This window comes from Triplophysa dalaica, chromosome 7 (genome assembly GCF_015846415.1).
Source record: "Triplophysa dalaica isolate WHDGS20190420 chromosome 7, ASM1584641v1, whole genome shotgun sequence".
Lineage (NCBI taxonomy): Eukaryota > Metazoa > Chordata > Actinopteri > Cypriniformes > Nemacheilidae > Triplophysa > Triplophysa dalaica.
In genome coordinates, this window is record NC_079548.1 from 733,885 (window position 1) to 744,777 (window position 10,893).

General features: G+C 39.2%; 1 long non-coding RNA gene across 1 annotated transcript; it reads right to left on the reverse strand.

The window, feature by feature from the left end:
* Positions 1 to 2,364: 2,364 nt before the first annotated feature.
* Positions 2,365 to 3,349, reverse strand: LOC130426262 (uncharacterized). Its single transcript, XR_008907166.1, has 4 exons — positions 3,290 to 3,349; positions 3,132 to 3,166; positions 2,623 to 2,704; positions 2,365 to 2,539 (listed from the first exon to the last, which is right to left on the reverse strand). It is a non-coding gene; the product is annotated as an uncharacterized LOC130426262 (long non-coding RNA).
* Between the last annotated feature and the right edge of the window lie 7,544 nt (positions 3,350 to 10,893).

The window sequence follows — 10,893 nt, forward strand, 5'->3', positions numbered from 1 at the left end:
AGTTTTTCTCGATTGCTCAAACACATTTGCCCACTCTGACATCACATTTTCAAAAATGCATTAAAAACATGCAACATAAGCAAATATTTCCATCAAACACCACAACTTGTTGTCAAATTAATTTATTCTTTCAATCAATCATTACACGATGGACCACAAAATACAGGCATCAATATGAAATATGATACTTCACAAACTCAAATGGAAACTGGAAAAAAAAGCTACCAAAGGAAACTTATGGGTGGAAATACCTTTAAAAATATATATATATATAAATTTTATCTTTCACATTTAGTCCATTCGTTCTTGACGATTATGCCACAGGTTCTCATCAACATCGCATTGAATGTTTTCCCTTGCAATACACAGAGGGAAAAACCTCCTTTCATGGCGTATCCATCCCTGGCAGTCCTCTGCACCCACTGCCAGGCACGAGCATTCATTGCCTCCAGGAGGGGCATGTGCTCATATGGCCGGTGATCATACACCTTCCACCTCCAAGCAGAGAAGAACTCCTCGATTGGGTTTACATTTACATATAGGCATTTGGCAGATGCTTTTATCCAAAGCGACTTACATTGCTTTATCCTATACATTTTACAAAGGTATTTGCAATCTCCTGGGATCGAACCCACAACCTTGCATTGTTAACGTTATGCTCTTACCACTGAGCTACAGAAAAGGCGAGTATGCAGGGAGGAATTGCATCATAATACGAGGCTGTGCTGCAAACCATTCATTCACAAGGCGAGTGTGGTGGAAAGCAACCACTCTCGCCCAAATGATGAAATACAGACTCATGCCAGGCCTCAACAGCTCTCTCTCTTCGGGTGGAATCAGTATTTCTTTCAATGCATCAAGAAATGTGATGAGGCGTTCTGTATTGACTGTACTGAAAACACTGTGAATTACCTGTTCTCATTCCGAAGAAGCCTGACAATAGATGCCACAGTGCTCCGACTCAGAATGGACTGGACTCTTTGTCCAGCCTCTCTAAAAGACAAGCCATGATTGATGACATGGTCAATAATTGTTGCCCGAATTTCATTTGAAACTTGACCTTGATTTTGTCCTCTTGCTGCTGCAGCTCCTCCACCACGCACACGAGCTCCTCTTCCTCAGGCCCTCTGCCACGGCCTCTTACTCTCCTTCTGTGCCTATGGCCTCTTTGATCCATGCTTGCAAAAAAGCAATATAGAGGTGGCATCTTTTGTAGAGGGATGAGGATTGATTGCTGAGTTGTGCAGACAAGTTTCACACAGGTGCATTGGAGATTCATAATTATTCAAGTGCTTTCTATCAGCTGTGAATAGATGTTTTCCTTTTGTTCAACACAGTGAATCAAGTGGAGTTTGGGATCTTTCAATGAGATCTGTGGTTACTGTTTTGACAAAGGGTCTGAAAACTGTGTGAAACAAATGAAAAAGTGTTAAGGCATTTGAAAGAGAAGATTTCTGCTGTGCTAAGAATGTGATGATGTGGATCCCAGTTTCCCTGAGCGTGTCTTAGCAGATGAGAAAAACTGTAATAACAGACATATTGCGCTGATTCATCAAATATCGTAATTGAGCAAATATTTACTTTATAATATGATTTTATTTTAAAAGTACCTGCAGTATTAAACTGACTGTGTGTGCTCATGTATCTTGCAATCTTATTCTGCATCCAAATGGGCTTAAATAATAAACTTTGACATAAATACAAACGCTGTGTTACGCCTGTTCTGAAAATACTAGATTCTACAGATCACAAGATCTCACGTCTGTCTGTCTGTCTGTCTGTCTGTGTGTTACTTAAGAATGATGAAAGATATAGAGATGAAGTGATGACACAATGAAATCAGCGATATGTTGAGTTAAATGTAATAAAAAACTAAGTTACATAAAATACAGCTGTATAAAAATGTATTATTTCTGAATTCACTATTTATTGATACAGTACATGTTTAAGGTGATAATTTAATATATATCTATATAATGCATATCTTAAATATTGTAAAAACAAGTATATGTCCATTTTAGTGAAAATTGTACAAAACAAACAGAATGACAGAACAAAATATGTGCTCGCGAGTCATCTAGTTAATACTTGCACCACATACCTGACACCAATAATAAAGATAAAAAATGGGCCACATGACTGTTAGAACATTACAACATTAAAAACTCTTTGATTTTGGATCCCTGAGTTTAACTCCATTTAAACATCATCATCATCATCATCATCATCATCTACATCATAATCTTCATCATCATCTTCATCATCAGCTCCTGTTCATGAGTTCACATTCGTCCGGCGTAGATTCAGCCTCAGCAGATTCAACAGCTCGCTGAATCAAAGCCCAGAGATATATTTACATTTAGTCATTTATCAGACACTTTTAGGGGAGAGGGAGAGAGAGAGTTTGAGAGAGAGAGTGAGACACAGAGAGAGAGAGAGAAAGAGAGAGAGAGAAAGGAGTAGGGATTTTTTTTCTTTCAGATCCTGGAAAATCGTCCTGGACAGATGGTGTTTGTGCAGCGAGAGATGAAACCTCTGACTACACAACGACACACAGCACTGGATTAACACAGATATAAAGTCTCAGACAGAAATGATAAGAGGTTTTTCTCTGTCACTCACTTTAGAATGATGAAACTGACCAACAGCACAACAATGAAGCCAACGACGCAAAGAAGAGCAGCCAGCATCCAGAGCAACACATCTACACAAACAATAACACAAAATACATCAGATTTAGTTTTTATAGCATTAATAATGATTTAAACACGTCAGACATTCATGTAGTGATTGTTTTAGATTTTTTTACAATTCAGAAGTTATACATAATTAATAATGCATAGAGAAATGTATAGTCTGTGTAATATTTGAGCTGTGATTCTCTCTGTGTTTCTTAAATGTGTGCTTACACTGTGTGTGTGTATATGTGTACCTGTGTTAGTATGTGTGCATTTTGTGTGTGTGGAGTGTTTGTATGTGGGTGTGTCTGTCTTCTGTGTTTTCAAATTTTTTATGTTTTTACAGGTATATGACTTTAGTTGTTTAGCTTATGATCAATATGTCTAATGTACAGCTGCCTTGAAACAATAAAAATTGTAAAAATAAAGTTGAGTTGAGTTGTGTGTTTTTACCTGAGACGATGATGATGTCATTTCCTTCAAATCTTCTTCAAATTAAATAAAAAAACATAAACAGACATTGTACATATTAACAAAAGTGTTTTATCACATGACTTATGTTATTGACTTGTGTTTGTGAGTCTCTGTCATACAGATGAGACAGAACTCACCAGGATTTTGTGTTCCAAGAGTCTCATTCCACACTAAACACACAACAAATCACAAGTCATTACATTTTAATCAAAGTAAAAAGCAAAGACAAACAGACACACACTCTCACTCGCACACAAAGATAGGAAGGAAGTGAAAGTGACATGTAAAGCATATGTGACTCATGAATACACACAAAACAACAGATTGTGGTTTACCCTTCAGTCATTCCCGCCACACTTGTGTTTAGATTTCTTATTACTAACCACTCCCTTACCATGTACACAAACTGAATAACACTGAGAGATGAAGACACACACAGAAACACACACACCTCTGTATGTTGTCTTGTGCGTGAGCTGCAATGAGAAGAAAACATCATTTTGTTTATATTCATGCATTAGTTGGTGTGTCTCAGTTTGTGTGTGTGTGTGTGTGTGTGTGTGCAGTGATTTACTCCAGATGAATGACAGATGATGTCATGATGAAGTTCATCCACACAGTGAGATGTGATGAGTCTGTCAGATGAAACAGACGTCACAGGTTCAATCCATCTGTGAGCTGATGGATCTGCTATCACGACCCCGTCCTGTTCAAAACCACAATTACACACTTATAACTGTGACTTTGAGCACAGGAACACACAAACACACACACCTTAGTTAACCAGGACTGTTCACAGTCAGAATCCACACTGGTCAGAAGCACATACACAAACCCCGCTGACGTCTGAATCTCTGAACACATCACACTGATGTCAGACATCTTTCAGCTGTTAACAGACAGAACACACACATGCACGAGTGTTTTTAAATAAAGTGTCTGAATGAAGTCTTCACTAAAGACATGTGAAACACAGAGAGAAATCTCTCTAAACATCACACTCACACGTTCACTGTGTGAGCTTTACATTAAACCAGTCAAATAAATATCTCTTTAATTTTTAGCTCAAATGTCAACATTAACTCTTTATAGTTTCTGATCATATTGACACATTCTTCTTACACGTCATTCATATAATTCATCATTAGAGAAGTAGAGACAAGATACGAGTTACATTTACACTGAGTCATTGAGCAGACGCTGATATCCAAAGACATTTACCAATGAGGTAAACAATATGAACAACATCAGGACAACAATAAACAGAAGAGCAAGAAATCTGTTCTCGACTACCACAGTATATAAAGTTTATTTATGTAATCACTGACCTGACACATAAATGACTTCAGAACAAAAATGCATTCAAGTTAGAAAAGTATTGATGTGAATGGAGGGATGCTTGAGTGTTACCTGTGATGTGTTCACAGCGGATGTCTTCTGCATGAGTGAATGATCTCAGTTTCAGTAGATGTCCACCGGCTGTGGTCTGTACAGTACTGTGGGGGCGTTCATAATGTCTTGTACTGATGATGCAGACTGGATGAAGCTGTGTCCCCTCCTTCTCTCAAACCTCACCTCACCTCACCTCACCTCACGATGAGAAAGCTCTCTCAGAATTAGGGTCAGAAGTGACATTACTACTGAGATCATAATCAGATATTTCTGTGTAAATCCTTCAGTCGCTTGTTGTGAGACTGTCAGTGTCGAGCTGTGACTTAAACTTAGTTTACTCTTTCGGTGTTTTGTCAGACGTTTCCGCTCTGTTTCTTCAGCGTTTGTAACATTTGTGATGCTTCAGTGACTGTGACACTGACACTAAGTGTCAAAAACATTCTTTCTCAATGAAAAGAAACCGCCAGTATTTGGAGGCAAGATCATAGAAGTCAGTCACTGATTTATTCAGTCAATCGATTCATTCGTTCAGATTCTAATTTGTATGCTATACTACTCTGTTTATCTTTACTATACACATTAACAAACATTTACAATGTATTTAAATTCATCTTTATTAAATTTGAACTTAGGTTATATTGCTTTTCAACATTTTGAGTTGTTCTACAAAATACATTTTAAAACAAACTGAACAGACAAATGTACGTTAAGAAGAATCCTTTTCTTATCTAGTGCCTAAACTTTGGAATATTCTTCCCTGCACGGTCCGGGAGGCAGACACACTCTGTCAGTTTAAATCTAGACTAAAGACTCATCTTTTTAATCTTGCATACACTATACCTCCATAATATTAATCCTCAGAGGATTTAGGCTGCATTATTTAGATCAACCGGAACCAGGAACACATCCAACAACAAATGATGTACTTGTTGCATCAAAGAGTGCAGAACAGTACTCTAATCTCAGCCAGTCTTGTCTCTTTGTTCCAAGGTTACCGCAGGATGCAGTTCATGCCCAGACCTGATGGCAGAGCTGAGAATGGGAAGCGGTGACCTGACAAGTGCTAAGAGGATAGAGCTGGATAAAGGACGCGACAACTTTGTTTTTCCTACAACATTTCAAATGCTATTAGATTGTTAATGATAATCTTTAATCCTTAATTTTTATATTTTTATTAAGCCTTGTTTTGCAAGCACTGTTGAACTTGTGCAGAGGCAGCAGCTTTTGCCAGAGGGGAACTGGAATCCCCTGGTTGGGCCTGGGTTCCCCTGAGGTTTTTTTTCTCGATGGGAGTTTTGGGTTCCTCACCACCGTTTGCATATTGTTTTGCACTATCTGCCTGGCCGGGGGGGCTGCTTTAGAATTCATACTTGTATTAAATGTGTCTCATGTACAGCTGCTTTGTAACAATGAAAATTGTAAAAAGCGCTATATAAATAAAGTTGAGTTGAGGAGATGAAGCGGTCCCAAGATGCTAAAAGATGCCGGACATGAACCACGTGCACCCGGATAGTGAAACTGAGTCATATGTTTGTGTTTTGTAGGCAATCGGCTCGTATGTCCAATAACATTAACCACACAAACTTATAGTAACAGTTATGTAGAGATAATGCACCTTCAGCAGCTCATCTGTCTCTGGAAATAATAGTACTGCTGTATCTGTCTTTTATAAATGTGATCAAACTAAATACTCTTCGAAGATACAAAGTATGCAATACTGCTGTATAGATAATGTTTTTTATACTGTCCAAACTGAATATTTGATCCCCCACCCCTAAACATTTTTTATTTTTAGATTTTCAAAAAATACTGTTCTGTACGATTTATATTGTGACACGAGACCCCATAAGTTGTTGTGAATTCCCCTCCGGGTAATAAAATGAGGGTCACTAACACACACACAGCTCAGTATGTGATGTCGTTTCTGAACTGTTATGAAAAGAAAACATGAATAGAACATCAGTTTTAATATTTCAGCTCTTTCGTCTTTCATTCTGCTGTATTCATTTATTGTGTTATTAATGTTATTTGGTACTGATGTTGTGTATAGCCATAACAACAGAAACACACTCAAAGAGATTTAAAACTACTTTTATTTTTTCACATTTGTGTAAAGTAAATGTAAATATATTGAGCAAACAGGTTAAACCCATTAAGGACAATTGATTTAACTTAACTTATTTGCTGGATGTATAATAGCAGGAGGGTGGAGAGCAGGTCGAGATGTTTTTGCTGTGATCAGTGATGCACATTATTGTTCTGCTCCACCACAGCCGATACAAGCAGAAAAGGAAAATGTGACTCAACAGGAAACCTAGAAGTCTGCATTGTGCAGAGTCACTCACTAGTGGGGAACCTTATTACACATTAAAAATCCCCCTTTTTAAAGCAAAGTATAATGTAATCATTAGTTTCATAGGTATTAATGGTGATGATATGGCACAAGTCACATCTACAACACAGATCACAGCTGGTCAAAGCAGGTTAGCATGAATGAGCCCTCAAAAAATCAAAGATGTTCACCTTTTTTAACTCATTTTTATAATGATTAGTGGTGGCAGATTTATTTTCTATTTTTAAACTCCTTCTAGCAAATTTTGCACAACAAACTGTGAAAGGAAAACCATATAAATTCATATTAAAGCCACAAAGGTCACAGAGTCGGCAGTGAGTGCTTCTCTTGTCATTTGTTTGATTCATATCCATGGGCATAAATCTCATTTATCAGTAGGGGGGACAATAACATAAAATTTCTCAAGAGCAATTTTTCAAGGTGACACAAATAATACAGTCAAAATTGTACTTACTACGACACAAAGCGACAATATGCGTTATTATTATTATTAAGCCATATTATATCTGAACTGTCACATACTGTAATACAAATGAACACCTAATAAAGCTGTTTCCATTTACATCTTTTTATGTATCTGTGTCAAGACAGGAAACAAGTATAAAAAACACTTCCCATGATACTACATGTTAACAACGAGTCACTTTTAAAACACATTTTATCCTGATTATACGGCAACATCGTCTGACAAAGTCCTCGTACATCTACATTAAAGAGTGGTGGCTATTTTCCCTGTAGTGCACTGCCTCCGCCAACAAACTATGTAAATAGATGTACTATGTTCATGTTCGTGTTCCCAAACAGTCAGAAAATGTCGGATGCCACTAGTGGGTTCGAAACAAATTTACAAATTGTTGACAGGGGGAGGTGATGCATTGTGTGGAGTTAAAAGCAGAGAAGAGCACGTAATAAAGAGAGACCATCAAGAAGTTCCGTTCTCTTGGAGTTTATTCAATTGTATTTAAGATACAAAATTTGTCATAATGGACTTAAAAGCTGCCCTCTTAGGCTTTATAAACTTACTCTCGATCCTGCCCACTGTTCACTTGCTAACGTACTCTCCACTCCGGCAACCAAGACCCGCCCCATTTTAATTCTGATTGGTTGGTAATGTTTGTTTGGTTGAGAGTGACAGCCATTTGTTCCTCTCATACCATTGGCAGGCGAACTTGTGAACGCGAACTGATTTCAATAAGCTTTTTAAATGTAATATTTTCTTTATATAAATCTTTTTTTTCGCAGTCAAACGCCGCAAGCCATAGTACATCAGTCACAGTGCCGGTGTTGTGCTGAATTTGGACTCCCCACCAGATTAAGACTACCCTCATTGATTTTGATGGATGGATTAGCTAATCCTAACCCCTCCCCCACACCTAATCCTAACACCTAATGTTAGTGGGGAATGGGGGAGTCATAATTTGGCAGGAGTCACTTTTCGGCACAACACCGGAAAAGTTTAAGACCTCTTTTAGATGAGACTCTGGTCGCCAGCCCTATCGCCGGATTCACCCCTCACAGTAAAGGTGGTGAGAGCTCATATTAAGTAGCTGCTGGATAGTAAGTCATCATGGAGGGTAGTAGCATCTATCCATCTCCAATTGTGTTAGTGCAAAAGGAGGATGGAGGTCTGATAATGTGTGTGGACTATAGACAGTCGAATGCAAAGACAAAGAAAGATGGTTTTCCATCGCCCTCGGATTGAGGAGGAAAATGGTTCTCCACGCTGGATTTAGCCAGTGGTTATAGTCAGGTGAAGGTGATTGAGAAAGACCAGGCTAAAACAGATCTTTGAATTTAATTGAATTTCATTTGGGCTATGTGATGCGCCGGGTACTTATGGATGGTGTGTTTGGAGACCGTCGGTACCAATCTGTGTTTTTGTACCTGGACGATCTAATACATATAGTCATTTAGCAGACTCTTATATCCAAAGCGACTTCCAGATGGAGTAAACAATGGAAGCAATCGGGACAACATTAGGACAACAAAAGCACAAGTGCAATAAGACTAGTCTCATGTAGCCCACCACAGTATACAGAGATAAATTGGATTTATTTTTTTGAAAGAGTAGAAAAGAGATAGAAGTCAGAACTAATAGGTGAGGTGTTGATGAAGAGATGTGTTTTCAGACGATTCTTGAAGATGGCTACAGAATCTGCTGAACTTGTAGCATCGGGCAGATCATTTCACAGATGTGGAAAAGATCCAGAGAAGGTCCATGAGAGGTTTTCTTATCTTTTTGGGATGGCACCACAATATGCTGTTTGTTTGCAGAGCGTAGGGATCTGGCGGGTACATATGTCTGCAGTAGCGAGTGAAGATAAGGTGGTGTATCGAACCAGTGGTGGTCTTGTAGGCCAGCAGCAGAGTCTTGAATTTGATGCGAGCGACTATAGGGAGTCAATGTAGCTTAATGAATAGAGGAGTGACGTGTGCTCTCTTCGGTTCATTAAAGATAACTCTTGCCACAGCATTCTGGATCATCTGTAGAGGTTTGGTTGTGCAAGCTGGAAGTCCAGCCAGTAGCGCATTGCAGTAGTCCAGTCTGGACAGGACCAGAGCCTGCACTAGGACCTGCGTAGCATGCTCTGATATTGTTATCATCATCAGTGCAACTACACTTGGGGAGGCTCTAAGAAGTGTTTTTGGCAGTCACAGACACCGGGTCTGAAAGCAAAACTGTCTATGTGTAACTTTTTCCAGACCCAGGTGAGGTTCCGGCCATGTCATCTCAACTGAGGGGGTGGTGACAGACCGCGAGGTTGCAGGGGTACGGGTATGGCAAACTCCTAGGCCTAGTTGCAAGAAACTCTGTAGGGTAAAAAACGCTCTTTCCTTGGATCACCAATTATTACCTCACATCTGCAAGAAGTTCAGCTGGTAAACATTCAAATCCCTAACGGTTGCCACGATCAGCTAGGGGGACGAATTATGTAGAGGACTTTCATCGTCGGGTCCCCAATGCATTTTGAGGGAGTGGGATGTAGTGGGTAAGACCAAGGGAGTTGCCCAAGAGAAGGGGTGCGGTTAGAGGGATAAAGGTGCCCAGTAGGAAAGAGTTACATTTACATTTAGTCATTTGGCAGACGCTTTTATCCAAAGCGACTTACAGTGCACTTATTACAGGGACAATCCCCCTGAAGCAACATGGAGTAAAGTGTCTTGCTCAAGGACACACTGGTGGTGGCTGCTGGGATCGAACCAGCAACCTTTGATTTACCAGTTCAGTGGTTTAACCCACTAGACCACCATCTCCACGCGGAGAGGGGTGTCTGTTTCTGGGCGACAGGAATATATTGTGACACACAGACTCGCATGTAGATGTTGTGTTGAAGGAAACGTTAAGGGAATACAGCATAGTGGACGTGTCCTGGGCAACATTTGAGTAGGAATATTGGAAAGGTAACACCTATGTTTATTGTGGTGAATGGGATGAGGAATGTTAGGGGTTTAATGTTTGTACATTATAGCTGGGGGGTCCGAAGTAGACCGATGTTCATGCCGGAATCAGAGGAGTGTTTGTTCGTGACCATGTGAATGACAGAATTTTATTTGGGGTCTATTTGAATCTTTGTTTTATTTTAGTGTATTTACTCGATGACCAATAAATCAATTTACAATCACACAATTACCTTTGACCATATCCCAAATAAAAATAGTTTTCGAGGGTTTTCCTGTAGCTCAGTGGTAAGAGCAAGGTTGTGGGTTCGATCACAGGGAATTGCATATACCTAAGTATAAATGTATAGGATAATACAATGAAAGTCACTTTTGATAAAAGCGTCTGCCAAATGCATAAAAGTAAATGTCACATATTTCAATGTTGCGTTTTGTCAGTAATTTCTCAAATTTTAACACACACCACAGAAACAATAGTGGGTTTGGCCCTGTGTGAGAAAATTGATGTGGGTTGTGAATATTCCATTCCATTCCATTTTCTACCGCTTATCCAAACTACCTCGGGTCACGGGGAGCCTGCGCCTATCTCAGGAGTCA